The 16,884-nt window shown below is 58.2% G+C and overlaps 1 long non-coding RNA gene across 1 annotated transcript in view; it reads right to left on the reverse strand.

Annotated features, from left to right (window-relative positions):
• Nucleotides 1-12,734, reverse strand: part of LOC123813969 — a 71,257-nt gene extending 58,523 nt beyond the window's left edge. The window contains exon 1 of the long non-coding RNA XR_006784820.1: nucleotides 12,513-12,734. This is a non-coding gene — a long non-coding RNA (uncharacterized LOC123813969). The remainder of the gene's footprint in view (nucleotides 1-12,512) is intronic.
• Nucleotides 12,735-16,884: the final 4,150 nt, after the last annotated feature.

Genomic DNA, 16,884 nt, shown 5'->3' on the forward strand with positions numbered 1-16,884 from the left:
AGAAGCCGCGGAACAGCAGCAGCTTCTCTATGCAAACAGAGATGGGGCGGGGGGTGGGGGTGGGGCAGACAGCCCACGGGGGAAAGAGAAATCGCAACAGGTTTGGGGCAGGGGCAGGGGCAGGGGAAGGAGGAAGGGAGGGGCAGGGATCTGCCCCCAGTTGTCAGGTTGTCAGAAGACGCTGTTACTGTAAACAGAGGCTGCAGAAGGCAGCGTCGATGCCCCACCTCCACGACTGCCAAGGTCGAGCTGACCAGACGTCCTCCGTCCTCCGAGCACGCCTCGGCTGACACTGCCATCTCCGAGGTCAGGAATGCTGAGGGCCCTCATCCTCGCCCAGCCCACCCGGCCGCCCCACAGCTCGGCACCAGCTGCGATCGCCCTTTCCCTGGGAGTGCACCGCACCTCCTGTTCTGGCGCCCGCAGTCAGGCCCCCACTGTCTCTGCGTCTGCCGCATGGCCGGCTCCTGCTTCCTCACCCTTTCCGATTCCTCCACCCCCCCTCTGCCTTCCTGCTCATGGAACCTGCTCCCAGTGTTAACTAACTTCATGCTCCTGTGGCCTCCACCCCCACGTGTGGGCCCTGACTTCTTTTCCGATCTCCAGACCAGCCATTTTCATCCCTTTTCAGCTCATGGCATACGTGATTACTAAAATTCGGTGGCAAAGCACCAAGTATATTTTTGCCAATCTGACAAAAAAATAGGATTTTTGACCGATTTACAAAAATATTAATAATAGTAATTACCTATTCTTTTGCTCCAAAGTGACTTTTAAAAAACTCAGGAGCCTGTACTAGTCCATAAGGATTTCTGGTATAAGAATTAACCAATCACATGCAACCTTATAATGTGACGTGACCCACAAGAAGCAACTCTACTACATGACCTACATTCATGGTTCAAAACAGGGCATTCGCCCCAGACGGCTACTGTTGTGTTGGCTGTTGTCGTTTTTTATTTGACAATCTGAGGGAAAAGCGGTCATGCCTCCGGCCACATAGCCAGGTACTGCGTGTTAAACATTCTTGTGGCACACGGGTTGGAAACTGTAGCCCCAGACCCATACTTCCGTCCACTGGGCACCTTCACCTGCACGACTTACGGACATTTAAAGCGCACCACACTGTCTTTCTGCGCGACTCTGCTATGGCCTTCGCATCCTCCGTCTCGGTCAACGACGCCCCAGCCGCCATGGCGCCCAGGCCAGGAGGCTGGGGGTTGTCCTCGACCCCCGGGCCTTTTCTGCTGCCGCCCCCTCACCAGTGACCCAGGTCTGTGGGTTCAAGCGGCACACGCCACACAGGCGAGCGCACCCCACAGGACACCTGGGCTCCGTGAGGGGCTTGAGGCTGGAAACCGTGCTGGAGACCACCTGCTCGGCGGTGGACCCTTGGACGAAGGGCCGGGCACTGGGCACACTGACTGCTTGTAGATGCTTCTGCATTACTGCGGATTCTCCCAGACGCGCACATTACAGGGATCACTCAGCCTCGGTCCAGGAAGGGACACCGAGAGGAGGACACTCCCTGGCATCCCTGTTTCGACCGACAGAGACGGGCTTCCATCTGTGCAACAGGTGCCAGCCCACACACCCGGCATTTCTGTTTCTGGAGAGAACTCAGGCTCACCGTCCCCTTAAAGGAAAGGGTGTGAAGAGAAGGGTCCCGTGGGGGTGACAAAGGTAAGAATGGTCAGGCAGTTCCTGCGGGGAGACGGCCTTCGTGGGGGATCCCCCCAGCACCACCTGAGACCAGAGAGATGGGTGACCGCAGGAGTAAGGGGCGGGGGAGCAGGTAGGCCGAGGAAGAAAAACTGGGAAAGAGGGGTTTACTGGGCTGGTTTCCACTGTGGGTGACGAGCTGGGACCCCGCCAAGAGGGCCCCTCCGGACCGCTGTCCCCGTGCAGAAGACTGGGTGTCTGTGTGCTGACCGCCGCCCCCCAGAGGAGGGTCCCCGCTGGGAACACAAACCCCCTGCGCTGGCGAGCGGCCCGCCCGTGCTGGACAGGGAGTCCCCCTGGGTGTGCTGCAACCCTGCGGGGTGGGGGGGGGTGGCTGACGGGGAAGAGCAGTGACCTGCACGACCGTCCCCAGGGCTGCCGCTGGACTCAGAGGTGGGCTGTGAGGGGACGTTTCTGACATAAGACAGGAACGGCGGCAAGACAAGAGGGACAGGTTTGGTGGCACCTGAGCAGGTCGGGGGTGTGCGACGAGGGCGTGGACGAGTCTGATGACCACGGCCACTGGAGGCACCCTTGCGCACTCTGTCCTTCATAAAGAAGATGGCATTGCGGGGGGGCGCGTAGGGAGCAAGAGGCGAGGAGCCTTTCTGAGCTGGGGACCAACGTTGCACGCTGGCTCCCGCACACCCGCGCCCCGGCCTCTCCCACCTGTCTGTCGGACGGGGTGCAGGAGCCCAGGCCTTTCTTCCCCAGGCCCCCTGCAGGGGCCCGGGCCCCGCCGGACACCACTCCGGCAACGAGAGGTCGGAGGAGGCCTGCGGACACTTGCCCTTCCTCCCTGCCCCTCTCCTCCGGTCTTAGATGGGCCGCTGTGACACCCGCAGGGGCGACATCCGTCTCGTAACCACGACGCAACAAGCGAGGAAGAAGGCGGGTCTAAGGGATGCAGAAGAGATGAGAACCCCCCCCTGGGGCCAGGCCAGGCGGGAGGCCAGGCCAGGCGGAAGGCCCGGCCACTGCTTCCCCCAGCAGGTGCCCGACCTTCTGGCGTCTCTGGGCCACGCTGGAAGAAGAGAGTTGTCTCAGGCCACACATTAGATGCACAAACACCAATGAAAACTGACGGGCAACCAAAAAGTTTTTAAGTAAATCTGTGGTTTTGTGCTGGGGAGCACTCACAGCCACCCTGGGCCACACCTTTCTCTTCTGAGGCGGCGGCCAGCCCGAGCCCGTCTCCTGCCCGACTGTTCCAGGACAGCCCTCCGGGCATCTGCTGTCCGACTGTTCCGGGACAGTCCTCTGGGCATCACCTGCGCAGGTGAGCCCGGCGTTCCACCCACTCGGCACACTCGCCCCGCCCTGGTCCCGCTGCTCCCCGAGTCTACCTTGTTTCGGGCCTTTCACCTCCGCTGGCACGCCCCCCGGCCCTGGAGCCCCTCCCTGCGTCACCCTGTTCCTGCCCGGCCTTGCTGTCCTCTGCTCCCACCTGCCTCGCCCCGCCCTGCTCAGACTGGGCAGAGATGACACCATGGGAAGAAAGGTCTGCGAAGTGTGACCGGACCCCGCCCCCCCCCCCCCCCCGCACGTTCTGCCCACGGCGGAGTTTTCCACCGGCTTCCGGAAACCAACCGGCAGCGCATCTAGGAACTGCGGCACCCTCTGAGGGGCAGGGAGGGCCGAGGCCTAGCACAAGAAACGGACGGGGTTCGCTCTTCTGGAACCATCCCAACAAGACAGACATCCACACAACCAAAATGCAGAATTAAGTAACTCTTAATGCTAAGGCTGTCATTTTTGAGAATCAGCATCTCAGAGTTACTGCTTTCTCCTCCAGGGGGAGCCCCAGAGGCCACCAGCCAAGAGCCACAGCCACCAGCCTCTCCTTCCCTAGCATGGACTCGGCTCCCCGACATGGGGGCAAGTCCTCTGGGGCAGGGGCAGGGCTTCCGCACCCCTTGTCACCCCCTTGTCACAATCTGGCGCACACGGTTGGCACCGGGGGCTCGGACAGCCGGGGGCCGGGGTGTGTGGCAGATCACGTCTTGGCTCCAAACCCATCTCCCCCCAGAGGGAGTCCGGGCCGCAAGTCACCCCCTCGGGCGGGGATGGAAAACTGCTGCTCTCCGGTGGTTGACGGGCCGGCGCGAGAGGGATGGTAGGTGGTTTCTGTTTACCACTGTCAGTGGATGCCCGTCTTTGTGAAGACGTCGCCTTTTCCAGTAATAGCACTCCCGGTGTTTTTGGTTGGGAGGCGGAATGAGTCACGGGGCCTCAGGCCACAACTGAGGCCGGTCTTAAAACCACATGGGAAAAACATTTTACCTAAAGAAATCTAAGTGTGCAGCTCTCTAATCATGAATCATCGCCTTCTACTCTCGTGCTCGTTCAGCACATCGGTGAGCACCTACTGGGCGCTAAGCCACAGACGCTGGACCCTGGATAGCGTGATGAGTGAGACGGGTGAGCTGCCCTTCTAGCTTCCGGTCCAGCTGTGGGTCCTGGCAAGTGAAGAGGGGACTTCAGTAGAGAACACTCCCAAGGCGATTGCCAGGCAAGTGTGCACAGCACAGGCGAGGCAGGTGCTTACAGCCCTGTACACCAGCGATGAGGATGGAGACAGCCAGGAGGCCGCCACCCGGGGACCCGAGGGGCCTGGGGAAGAGGCTCTGTTTTTCGTGAGGATTCAACTCTCGGCAACAACAACGGCGGCATTTCTCTGTACTCACTGGACAAGTTCCACACTGCTGCAGGGTGTTATCTCACTGGGTCCACTGAACCACCCTTCTGAACCCTGTTTGATTCTAACCCTTCGGGGGAGAGGAAACTGGGGTGAGTCTGGAGGACGCCTTGCACAGTGCGTGAAAGACACGTGGCTCTGTCTGTGATGCGCATGCTCAGTCCTCACGGTGGTTTGCTCACGGCCATCCACTTGCTGAGTGCAGCCCTCGTCAAGAGGACTTCTTCCTATACAAACAGGTGCACAACACACCAAAGATAAAAGCACCTTATGAGAAATGACTTGGAGACTGTGACTAAAAGACCCAAAACTACTTAGAAATTTCAAGTCTCACTTTCTTTTATCTTGGAATTCTTTTTAACTTTCTCAATTTAAAACGTTCCGCTCTCTCCTACATGGAAAAAAGTAAAACCTGTCTTTCTATTTTAAGTCTGTAAAAACATGTTGACCAGCCCTTCCCAGTCAGTGTTCTCGGGCCCCCAGCTCACGCCGCTGCACCCAGCAGCTCCTCACAGCCCCCGAGGTGGCCCTGCGGGGTCTCAGAGCACGAGGCTTTGTGACCGCGGTGACGGCGAGAGCGCCCCCCTTCAGACGCGTGCCCCTGAGAAGGAGGAAGAACTGTGAGAGCTGATGCATTCTGGGCACCACCAGGCACCCCAGAGTAACACCTGCTGGCTGCGGGCTGAATGCTCTCTGACTATGTGTCAACACTCAGAACACTGAAAAGACGAATCTGAAGTTGTTTTTCAAAACCAATAATTAGAGCACCATATTGATGACTATGGACATTTTAATTACTTTAAATGTTTTCGGTCCCCACTGCAAAACCCATGAACATCTTACATGAAAACCTCACCGCAAGCGTGTCCAGCACAGCCATGTTTCTGTCCCTCCCAAACTACCCCCGTCACGTTCTCCTCTTGGGCTCAGTGGCATCAAAATGCCACGAACATTTCGGGGGATTCGGCTGAGTCGCGCTTTCTCGGTGGGGAAGCATCTTGCTCTGTGTACGTATGAAGTACAGGGGTAGACACTGTCGAAACCCATGTGCAACGTGTCTTTGGTATTACAGTCTCATGGGGGGGCCAGGAAAAGGGCGATGAATGGACAAGAGGTGCAGAAACACCAGGCTAAGGGGATGTGTTCAGTCTAGCTCTGTGGCGTGTCCTTACGTGGTTGGCAGTCCCTTTGTTTACAGGTGAGCGAGGCTGGGAGCGGCCCCAGGAACGCGCCACCACGCTGCGCCAGCTTCCCTGTGTGTGGCAGGGAGGACAGGGCTGGCGGCAGCCCCGCCACGTGGGAGCGGGCTACCCTGCTGGGCCCCGGCGCAGAGAGCAGGGAACAGGTTTGAAATGTGCGAAGCGAGAAGCTGCTCTGTGACAAATTCTTGTCATCACCAGCCGCATGCATGTACAAGTGAAGGACTTAGTTCGCACAGGCATTGAGTAAAAACTGGGAGTTTTCCTCACAGTGATAAGGCAACATAAATACACCCGACATTTCTATGGGGACCACGCACGTTCCCCACAATTCCTTGTGAAGTCCACCCACGGTGGGGCTGTAGGTACTGAGCAGCTATGTGAGCCCGGGGACTTCCATGTTCTACACACTGACAATCACTCACAAACGATAAAGCACAATCAGCTATGCTGCAGAAAGTCTGCATTATTCTTTTATTGACCCAACAGAGCAAAACTCTTAGCGACCCAAATCGGTCGTCAAGGGAACGGCTTTGGCTTCCTTCCTTTCCCGTCTGGTGGGAACGTGTCCCATGGCTGGAGAACCGATGGAGTGGACCCACATCACCAGAAGGTGGATGGGCAATGTCTGCCCGGAGCCCTGAGCCTGCGCCTCCCGCCGCCACCGCCCCACTCCACAGACACACGAGTTGTGGCGTCTCCCTCCGAAACCACCCTCTGCTGACGCGGGGCACTGTGCGCAGGGTGTGAACCCTCAAACTGATTCCTGGCTCTGCCCACAGCAGCTGTGCACCCTGAGCTCACCGCTCGGGGCTTCCCTTTTCTTACCTGGGAAGTGGCGATCGCAAGGGTTCCCACACCGAAGTCCCCGCTGAGAGCCCACACGCTGACGTCAGGCCTGGGGGAGCCCAGAGCGTTCAGGACTCGCGTCGGCACCCATGCGTCCAGGGCACAGAGCACGTGTGGCCCCACCGCAGTGTGGCTCTGGGGCCAGCGCCCGGCCGCCTACGACGCTGGTCAGCAGTGACTGCCGCTGCCAGACCCTCTTCCTGTTCAGTGCCAGGTGTGGTCAGCCCCAACCCCCTTCTGCCTCCGGGGCGGTTCGTTTCTTTGGGCTGCCGTGACGAAACACCACGCCGCGGCTGGCTTGAAGCAGCAGAAACCCGTCTCACGTTTGCCGTGTCAGCGGGCATCCTCCCCTGCAAGGCTCCCCTCGCCCTCTTGGCTTCTGGGGGTCACTGGCCGTCTCTGGCGTCCCCTGGCTCGCATCCGCACCGCCTCGGTCCCTGTCTTTGTCGTCACTGGGCGTCCTCCCTGTGTGTCTGTGACTTCACACACGGCCTTCTTATTAGGACACGAGTCAGATTGGGTGAGGGCTCCCCCGCTTCAGCATGACCCAGTCCTCACTAACAACCTCTGCGATGACCCTCTTTCTAAACAAGGTCACACGCAGTCTGCGGTGCTGGCGGTTTGGGCGCCAACACATCCTCTGTGGGGACAGGGTGCGACGCACACCCTGACACCTGGCGTTCCGCACCCCAGGCTGACCTACGCAGGGCCGCTCCAGCCAGGCTACGCCCTGTGCCCAGCAGTCTCGCCCCATTTGGATGCCTGGAAAACCTTCCAGGAAACTGTAACATCGAGTGCATTCGATTTAGGTGGCATGAACGAATACACCTTAGGGGCCACTGTTCACTCTGCACAAGTGAGGGGCCTCCTGCTCGACATGCAGTTCTTCCTGCAGAGCCAGCCTGGTGGCGGGGGGGGCAGGCGGGGGAGCCCCGAGCTGCCAGCGGGGTGCCTCCCTGAGCCTGGCACCCAGGCCAGGCTTGCAGAGCAAGTGCAGGCACGGGGACCATGCCATTCCTCAGGAAAAAGCCACTGTTTCAGCCATGGTCTTGATCCTCTGTATTGACTATTTTAAATACATTTTTAAAGCCTTCTCCTTTATCCCTGGCTGCTGTGGCTCAATGGTCAAAGCGTCTGTACACCAAAAGGCTGCAAGTTTGATCCCCAGTTGGGGTGTGTACAGGAGACCACCAGTGGATGTTTCTCTCCCACACCAGCGTCTCTCTCCTCCCCCTCCCTCTGCATTCAACAAACATTTTTAGGAAGCTTGCCCCTTTGATGTCACCCACACAGTCAGTCTGAGCACCGGGGGCGGGGCGGGGGGGTTAACAGAAGAGCCGTGCCGATCCCTGGGGAGGCAGAGCAGATGCCATTGTGAAGCCAGCCAGAGGAACGCGGGCCACCCCGCAGACGGTCTGTCCCAGCCGTCCTCAGAGGCTCTGCTTCCTAAGTGGCCCCCGGCTGAGGGAGCCCTTCACCCACCAGGACGAGCCTTCCTGGGCCTGCGGCTCTGCCCGGAGAGCCTGAGGGCTTCTCTCCTCACACGTCCTGCGCTAGGCAGTCTTCACAGCCAGGGGCGACGCTGGGGTCCGTCCGTGAGGAGCGCTGCCCTGTCCCGCAGGGGAGGACATGGGAGGGTGTGCCTGGGGTCTGGGGCCACGGGCGTCCTTTCTGCGGTGAGATGGGAACTGGGACATCTCAGATGGGGAGAGGACGAGGCTCTGCTTAGGGCCCTGAGCCCTCGTCTCCGTGGTGGCAGCACAGAAACACAGCATCTCCCTCACTGCGGAGGAGGAGAGCGAGTGAGGATCTCCATGTCAGGGCTGTCAACTCCTGCAGCAGAAACAACCCCCAGACACAGTGGTTCCTGGCACAGGGTTCCCAATTCTGGAACGGTTTTCAACTCGGAGTATAGAGTATAAAGATTCAAGGAAAGAGGAAAAAAATTGCTACAAGCCTAGGGAAAATTGGGCAAGATTAAACAATGCCTGATGACAGCTAAGGACGTGTAAAGTGTCTAACTGTTCCTAAGTATTCTTATTTATTGTTCATCTTTTCTGTTTTTTTAACAAACGACTTATGCAGATGTTTAGTTTTGCTTTGCAGTGTTTGTTCACGTTTCAAAAACTCCCGTGGAAAAGGCTACATGTCGTTTTATTTCCATGACTCCTTTCTACAAAAACCCAGCCATGCCCTCAACGACATTCTGCCCTGGAGCCCCGCCATCCCAGTCAGCACCTCCTCTCCTGCGGAAACGGTGTAGGGGTGAGGAGACGCCCCTGCAGGGCAGCATCAGGGGCCCGTGAGGGTGGGAGCGGGCCGAGGTGCCGGGGCAGGGACCTGCTGGGGGCTCCTCAGGCCTCGGGCCCCGCTAGCGCCAGGCGCCTTCTCCCCACTCACCGAGCCCCACAGCCACCCTCTCTGAGCTGCCACCATTGGCATTCTCGCTCCTCTTCTGCCTCTCTCCACCTGTCTCCCTTTGCCCAACCCCGTTAGCTCAAAGCCCCACCCACTCCTTCTGCGCTTGCTTTCAGCCCTAGCACGAGGTCACAACAGAAGCACGCAGGTGACCCGCCGGGGCCCCCGCTGCTCCCTGGCAGAGCTGGGCGCCTTCTCTCTCCCCACCGCGCCCCCACGTGTGCTGCCAGAGCCACTCTCAGAAAACAGCTTCCTGCCCTCCGAGGGTGGACCGCGGCCACGAGACACAGACCACCTCTCTGTTCCGAGGTCCGTCTCCCCGGCGTGTCGCAGATGCGCCCAGACTGCCCCTCCTGGCTCATTCCCAGCCCTCTGCCAAGTCGGCCCCAGGAGCAGCGTTCTCGCAAAGGATCTCTTCGTTTGGAGCCTAGAATCATCCCTCTTCACTGACGGTTTTTCTCTATTAATAACATGCTTTAGCACCTTCCAGTCTCTGTGCTTTTATTTTAAGATTTCATTTATTTATTTTTAGAGAGGGGAAGGGAGGGAGAAAGAGAGAGAGAGAGAAACATCAATGTGTGGTTGCCTTTCACATGTCCCCTACTGGGGGTCTGGCCTGCAACCCAAGGATGTGCCCTGACTGGGAATCGAACCAGCAACCCTTTGCTTCACAGTCGGGTGCTCAATCCACTGAGCCACACCAGCCAGGGCCAGTCTCTGTTCTAAGAGAAGCGTTCTCATGTGTTAACTGTGCTAATGCTACTTGTGCACATGTCTGGTGTCTTTTACTGCAACGGAGACCCCTGAAGCCCAGGAAGCCAAACGTGAACCTGTCATGCCCATGCAAGCCTAGCACCGAGCCTCGCCTGCAGCAGGCGCACAGTGCACGCACTCTGGAGAGGGTTTTCCACCCAGCTAAGTCGTCCTTGGGCTCTTCCTGGTCTCTGAGATGTGGTCATGGGTGTGTCGCACTTGTCACGGGGTGTGGCTGTAGCCAGACTAACCCTAACCCGCGGGGCTGAGAACGCCAGCTGGCCGCCTTGGGCGCCGATGTGCACCGCCTTCCTCACGGGAGCCGCCGCTGTCACGGCCCCTTTTCCCTTCTCATTAGTGATGTGAACTTCACAACGAGGATTAATTCCATTAACGCAGGTCTTCAGTCCTTCTAAATTAGCAGCAGTCTCTGGGGGAGGGTTACATTTAAATTGGAGTAAGTTAATTTTTCTATTTTTTTTTCTTTGGACTAAATGGTATAGGTGGGAGAATGGAAACACTGCCTTTTGTCCATAGCAAACAGGGGCAGAGACAGATGCTTTGAGGTTCTGGAAGCTACCAGGACAGGCAGCCTGGTCTGTGGGCCCGGAGCCCCGCCGGCCCGGTGCGCCCACGGGTGTGCCCCAGACTCCTGTGCTGCTGCCCTGCCAAGAGGGCTCTCGTCCCCCGGTGGGCGCTCTGCACGGCCTGGACGACGGAGCACAGACACCGCTCCTGGCAGGCCACAGCTGAGACGCGGTCCGTGTCAGACAGAGGAGGGCAGACAGCACCTGGTCTCACTCTCACGCAGACGCTCACGAGCACCACGAGCGAACGGACCAAGCGGGAACAGACTCGTGCGCATGGAGAATGGATGAGGGGCGCCGGGCGGGGGGACTGGGTGGGAGGCAACCGGGTCGGGAAGCACGGGTCTGCAGCCACACCACGGCCGCGGGGATGTCCAGGCCAGCCCAGGGAGCCGAGTCAGTGACGCTGTGATCCCTGCAGACGGGGCCAGGTGGGCGCTGGACTATCGGGGACCACGCTGTAAACCACGCCAGTGTCTGACCCCTACGCTTCGCGCCTGGAGCTGACAAGACGACGCAGCCAGACGCAGGCTGGGGCCCTGCTTCAGCCCCGTCTCTGCCATTCACAAGCGGAGGGCGGTCCTGCGGCTCGTCCCAGCAGGGGCCAGACGGACACTGGACGGACACCGGATGGACGCCACTCTGCTGAGCCCGCACGAGTGGCTTGCACTTCCCAAAAACACCTGTTCAGTGTACGGGTTGTGATACTGTTCCTTCCTTCCAAGTTTCCATGACTTCAACTGTCCTATACAATTCATACACGAGGGGAAGGGATGGAGAAAGGGGGGGAAACGCTGAGGCGAGAGAGAGACACCGACTGGCCACCTTCCACGCGCGCCCTGACTGGGGACCGAACCTGCAGCCCCGGCTCGTGCCCCGGCCAGGGGTCAAATCTGCAACCCCTCCCCTTCCAGGGCAGCGCCCAACCCCCTGCGTCACGCTGGTCAGGTCCGCATGTTTTTATTTCACAAGAAAAAAGAGGAAAGTATCTAAAAAGTACATCAATTATAAGCTTCAAAGGAAAAAAAGATGGTAATATCTCTGAGGCTATGATGTTTTTCCTAAAGATGAATTGTGGTAAAAAATGTTTTCTGCAGTACACAATATTAAAATTAGATCTGGCCTCCACCAATTCTTAGTCACCCAACTTAAGGACAGTTAAAAAGATCAGACAGGAAAAGCAAGGCAAGGAAGACCTACTGATATAAAGCAAACATGCCCCCCCACTGTACGTAATCACAATTGATACGAAATTCTACAACCTTCCACACATACACACTCACACACATCACGTGGTGGGCACTTCTGATTCCCCTAGCAGGAAACATGCCGGACTTCACCAGGGACTCCCGATCACGATGCCCTGGCGCTCCACTGCAGGGCTCAAACCCCCGGCGTCCCCCCGAGCTCCGTGAGCAGCGGTAAAGGCGCCCTGCACTCCGCCTGCCCCGAGCCGGACACTTCCCAGGCTCCACAGTCGGGCCGGGGCCTTGCCGGGAGCACCACAGCGGACCCACCCGCTCATGGAGGCCCTTGCCAGGCTGCCTTCCGGGACCCCCAGGGCGGACACCCTCTGGCCCGAGGCCCTGCGCCCCGCCAGGGAGGCAGGCTTCTCTGCAACCTGGCGGCGCACTCCATCCCTCGGCCCACGCAAACCTCAGCCCTTGGCCCCGGCGGTCTTGTCCTCCTCAGCCCCGAGGGGGGCACAGGACAAGCGCCACGCCCACTGGGTCGCCGGGGCTCCAAACCAGTTCTAGCAGCCAGACAGCAGCCAGGGGACAGGCACTGCCCATCACTCCATGTTCCTCAAGGCCTTCCTTCTGCCCCGGCTCAGGCCCCAGAGCACTGCTCCGCCACCCCTCTGCCCGACTCTCCCGCGTTTCTGTGGGTGCGGGCACTGCTGCTGGGGTGCAGGGGGTCAAAGTCGAGGACGTTCTCTGGGCTGGCCACGCGCAGCTCTAGGCCAGTCAGTCAGATGCGCTGTTGCAGCTCAGATGCCAGGACACTGACCCGTCCTTCAGTCTGGGAAGTCAGGCAACGGGCCATCTCAGACCCCAGCTCTGAACCCAGGTGCCGCCAGTCGAGCCTCAGCCTGCAGGAGCTCCTCCCGCGCCCTGGGGAACCCGACCCTCTGTCTCCAGTGGAGTCCTCCCCCACTGGTGGGACGCTCATGGTGCCCGCGGTCTGCGCAGGAGCCCCTGCCCGCTCGGCGCCTCGCCACCCCGCCTTCCACAGACGGAGGGCGTCCGTGGGCTGGTTGGGACAATCCTGGGTCCCACGGCTCACCTGCCTGGTATCCACAGCCAGGGAGGGTCCCTTCCTGTGTCAGAGGGTTTGAATTCACAAACCAGCACACAGATCCGGCCTCTGCTTTCCATCTGACTTTAACCCAGAGGAGCGTGTGTTTTCAACCACCCCATGGGCACGCCACGTGGGAGGTTTTTAAAGGACGGGGGAGAGGAGAAAAGGGGACTGGGGTCGGTCCGCGAGCAGGCAAGGGAAACGCAGTGGGACAAGGGGCTGCAGCAAACGTGTGAAAAAGAAAGAGAAAGTGGGGCAGGCCCGCCAGCCTGCCAGACTCCTCACTTCCTCTGAGAAGGCACAGTCGAGGTGCTGATTCAAGAGCCCCGTCCGTCCGGGGTTCCTTCAAACCCGGCGCCTGCCCCGAAGACGAAGACGGGGCTCCCAGGGAGACGGCCACCCCTTCCCTTCGCCACCACAGCAAACACCTCTGTTTTCCCCCAAATCATCCCACAACTAGACTTCAGTTCTTCCACTCGGTGGGCCCCTTTAAACCCAGCCCCGAGTCTAGGAGCTGAAACTGAAAACACTCTCCACTTGCCATTGAGAATCCTTTTCAGTTGGTGGTTAGGCGCTGGGGAGAAGTTTCTCTTCCCACGGCCCCCGCCCTCCCTGAAGGCCCTCGGCACTCCGAGGCAGAGCAGGGCTCCGAGCTGTCCGGACCTGGCTGGGGTCCCAGGGGAGGTTTGCTGGGCACTGTTTCGTGAAAGAAAGTTGCTAAGCTGTTGTCAACACCCACAGATCTCCGAGGGAGAGTGAATCAGAAAGCTATAAATAGTCACCAAACCTGATCGTTTCCTAGTCTGTGTCAGCCACACAAGGGGTGAATAGGTCAACACCTTCTGGAGAGTGAAAAACAGGACAGGATACGGAGCTCTTCAGAAGCACTTCCCGTAGCAGCGGCAGCGCTGGCCTGCGGGCCTCGGCCTTCTCCACTGAGACAGGTCGTGGTGCTGCGGGCCGGGTTCTAGCTCCGGGCCGGCCGGGGCGCGGTGGTGCGGCCACAGTCAGAGTCCTCTCCACCTTGTCCCCAGTGGCCTTCTCTGACGAAGGTCCTGGACACGGCCCTCCATGGGAACTTGCCTTTCCAAACGGTGTTAACAACACTAGCTGGGAAATTTAGGGTTATGTAAATTAATGAGACTTTAATAAATTGCCCACCTGGTTGAAAGTTCGGGTAGCTCTCTGGTTCTGCCAAGACTTGAGGTCTTCAGGGCACCTGGTCACTCCCAAGGGGAGTGCGTGGCGTGACCAGCGCCGCCCAGGCCCCAAGGAGCTGCCCTGCATGCTGGACGCTGCCTCGGGGACAGGGTTCCGAGGGCCAGCACTGGCCCGTGTCCGTGTCTGAGTTCTGCCTGCCTTGGTCCCGGCCTCCCCAAGCGAGGAGACCTTCCTGAGAAGTCTGCTTGCTCTCGGGAACCCGGGGGCTCCGAGGAGCACCGGGCTCTGGGGCAGCACCGGGCTCTGGGGGAGCCCGCCGCAGCGCCGGGCAGGACCGTGAGCTCTCAGTCCTCGGAAAGGGGCCGCCCCGGGCCACCAGCTGCTGCCCCGGCCCTCAGCACACCGCACACCAGTGCGCGCTCCCCCTGTGGCGGGACCGACTGCGCCGGCGAGCTCTGACGCGGCCACTTCTGTGGGCCACGCAGCCCCCAAATGCCCTTCGAGCAGCATGCGGGCCTGCGGAGCCTCGTCCTTCTTCTCTGCTGACTCAGCCTCAAGGCGGCAGTTGTTCCGTCACGAGGTGAAAACAAGGCGCCTCTCTGTCATTGCTGAAATAGAACCACTGGGTTCTGTTCCTCCGAGTTCTATTGCCTGCCGCCAAAACACCGTGATCCCAATGCCAGAGTCTTGTGAAGAGGGACTATTTACTCAGAAGTTACACAGGTTTAGAATAATGGCAGAATTTTGCCATCAAGTCCCACTCCCCTTAGAAACAAAAACACCCACACCCACGCGGCCTGCCGCCCTGTGCCGAACCAGCCAGTGAGGAGGACCAGCTCCCAGGAGAAGGGACAGCGTCTGCAGCTCAGCACCCACCCGTCCCAGTTCAGCGCTCCCGGCTTCTCCCCGTAATCCGTGCTTGGCTAGGCTCCCGCCTAGTTTAACCCAAAACTGCATGGCCCCTCCCCCTGGCGGGCCGGTGAGGGTCCTTCGGCATCCTTTCAGGTCACGTGGCCAAGACTGCCTTCTCCACTCCCGAGCCGCACGCTCGCAGAGCCTCACACGGCTGAGAGCGCCTGGCCGCCCTTCGCTTGGGTTTAAACCCCAGTGCGGATCTTCCTTCGTAACCCCATTTCCAACTCCTCCCACAAAGGGTTACCCCTGCCAGCACTCTGGTCTCTTCTGCCTTTCTGGCTGCGGTTGTTGGTCCGGGCAGTCTAGGTCCCAGGGCGCGGGAACCACCTCCTGCTCTCGCTCCGGCGCAGCCACCGGGGCACTGCCTCCCAGGCCCCAGGCAGCCCTCCAGAGCCACAGGCACAGCCGTCAGCGTCGCTAAAACCCTGGCCGAGTTCTCCAGACGTGCAGAGTGACTCTCCGTGGCCCTGCTCCCCCCCCCCCCAGCCGTGCTAGTGGGGGTGCGGGGGCCTGCAGCTCAGCACCCTGTCACACTGCCTTGACCTGGGCTCTCCACTGCTCCCTCGCCTGTGACTTGCCACGGTATTCCCTGGTTATTTTTCCACTTTTGTGACAGTTTTTCTTCCTGGCACAGAATGTGTCAGTCATTTTAAAATCGAGTCTGCTCTGTTCGCTTTTTCCTTGGAACACTCGGGGGTCTGATGTTAGGGCTACAGCTTACGCGTGTAGCTCAAGTGTGTAATCGGGCAGTTTTTCATTTTTCTGTGTCAGAGTGAATCCCCTTAACTTATCCCCTAATACCCATTATGCGATCCTTCCCTGTGCCATAATCTAAAGACAGGAAACCACAAATTACCTCACTTTGCACAGTAATTATAAACTCTGACTCAGAAGTTCTGATTAGAATCACACAATCTAAACTTGGGAGGGAATACAGAGGTCATCTTACTGACTTTATCTTGGGAATCGCCAAGGTTTTTCTTTTGTTTGTTTTAAACACCAGATTCCTGCCCCTTCTCCCACACACGGAGGTGCTGATTCCCCGGGCCTAACTTAGAGGTCCGAACTCTGTATTTCCCGAAGGCCCCTAGGTGAGTGAGAGGGTGAGCAGTCAGTGGTCCAGGGATTAGTCCTTACGACATTCTTGGTCTGTGAACACCCAGCTTCTGCAAGCACAGGGTAAGAAACGAGACCTTTCCTGGAGTCACGCATGTCGCCCTGTCACACACTGACTGGGCAGGACAGTCATCGCTCCCCGCTTCCACTGGGATGCGTGGAAGCCGAGGCTGTGGTCTAGTGCCGGCCGGAGGGCCCGTCCAAAGAGGGCATCCAGTGGGCAGGCGCTGCCCACGGCTTTTCACAGGCAGTCCCGCGAGGCAGGTGTGTGCAACTGCCCCCATTGTAAGAAGAAGTTCAGGGGAGCTAGAATCTAAACCTACATCTGCGAGGGTCTACAGCTCATGTGTTTTCTAGTGTATCACGTGTACCACCCAGTTCCAAAATAATTACATAGATAAGTAGACACGCTTTGCTTTTTGTAACCGAGAGAACCTACTTTTCTTATGACCATCTCAATTATGCAAAATTAGTCACAGCCAGTAAGTACTGACCACTTACCATGCCCCAGGCACTTTACATGTGAGATTAATTATACTACTGGCAAACCCTGTGGGAAACGCACTACTTATTTAGGTCATAAGAGGCTTTGTGACTTAAAATGTCTACTTCTTTAGAGGCCTCTTAAGAACAGGATGGATTCCCACCGACGGGAATGGTTAAGAGACTGTGCGACCGGCAGGCAGACAGAAGACAGCTTGGTCTCCGGAAGCCCCGCTTGCTCTTCCGTCCCACGAGACCTCTCCCCGAGAGAGATCCCTGGCGAGCGGCTTCCTATTTCCTGTCAGATTAAAAAACGTCCCCAGCGCGCTCATGGATTGGACAGGCCCTAGGTGATCACAATGGTTCACTTTTCCCATGAGTTCAGTAAGTTATATTTTTAGCACATTTCTAAAGCCAGAAAAAAAATTCACCGAAAAAGCCCAACGAACCCCAAAGTGTTACTTTCAGAAGGGAGTTTTTTTGGCCACTGCAGTGGATTAGTTTTCGAGTATTAAAATTTAGCTCAAGTTAAATTTAAGATATTCTCTATTTTTTTCTTCCATTCAGACTAAGGACATTTTTAAATGTGTAAATAAACTGGAAATAACTAGAAATACTTAACTCTGAGAATAACTGCTTTTCTAACTTGAATCTCTAAACATAACTCCAATAAAAAGTAGTC

The sequence above is a fragment of the Phyllostomus hastatus genome, unplaced genomic scaffold (assembly GCF_019186645.2).
Source record: "Phyllostomus hastatus isolate PE091 unplaced genomic scaffold, TTU_PhHast_1.1 phas_contig_159, whole genome shotgun sequence".
Classification (NCBI taxonomy): Eukaryota; Metazoa; Chordata; class Mammalia; order Chiroptera; family Phyllostomidae; genus Phyllostomus; species Phyllostomus hastatus.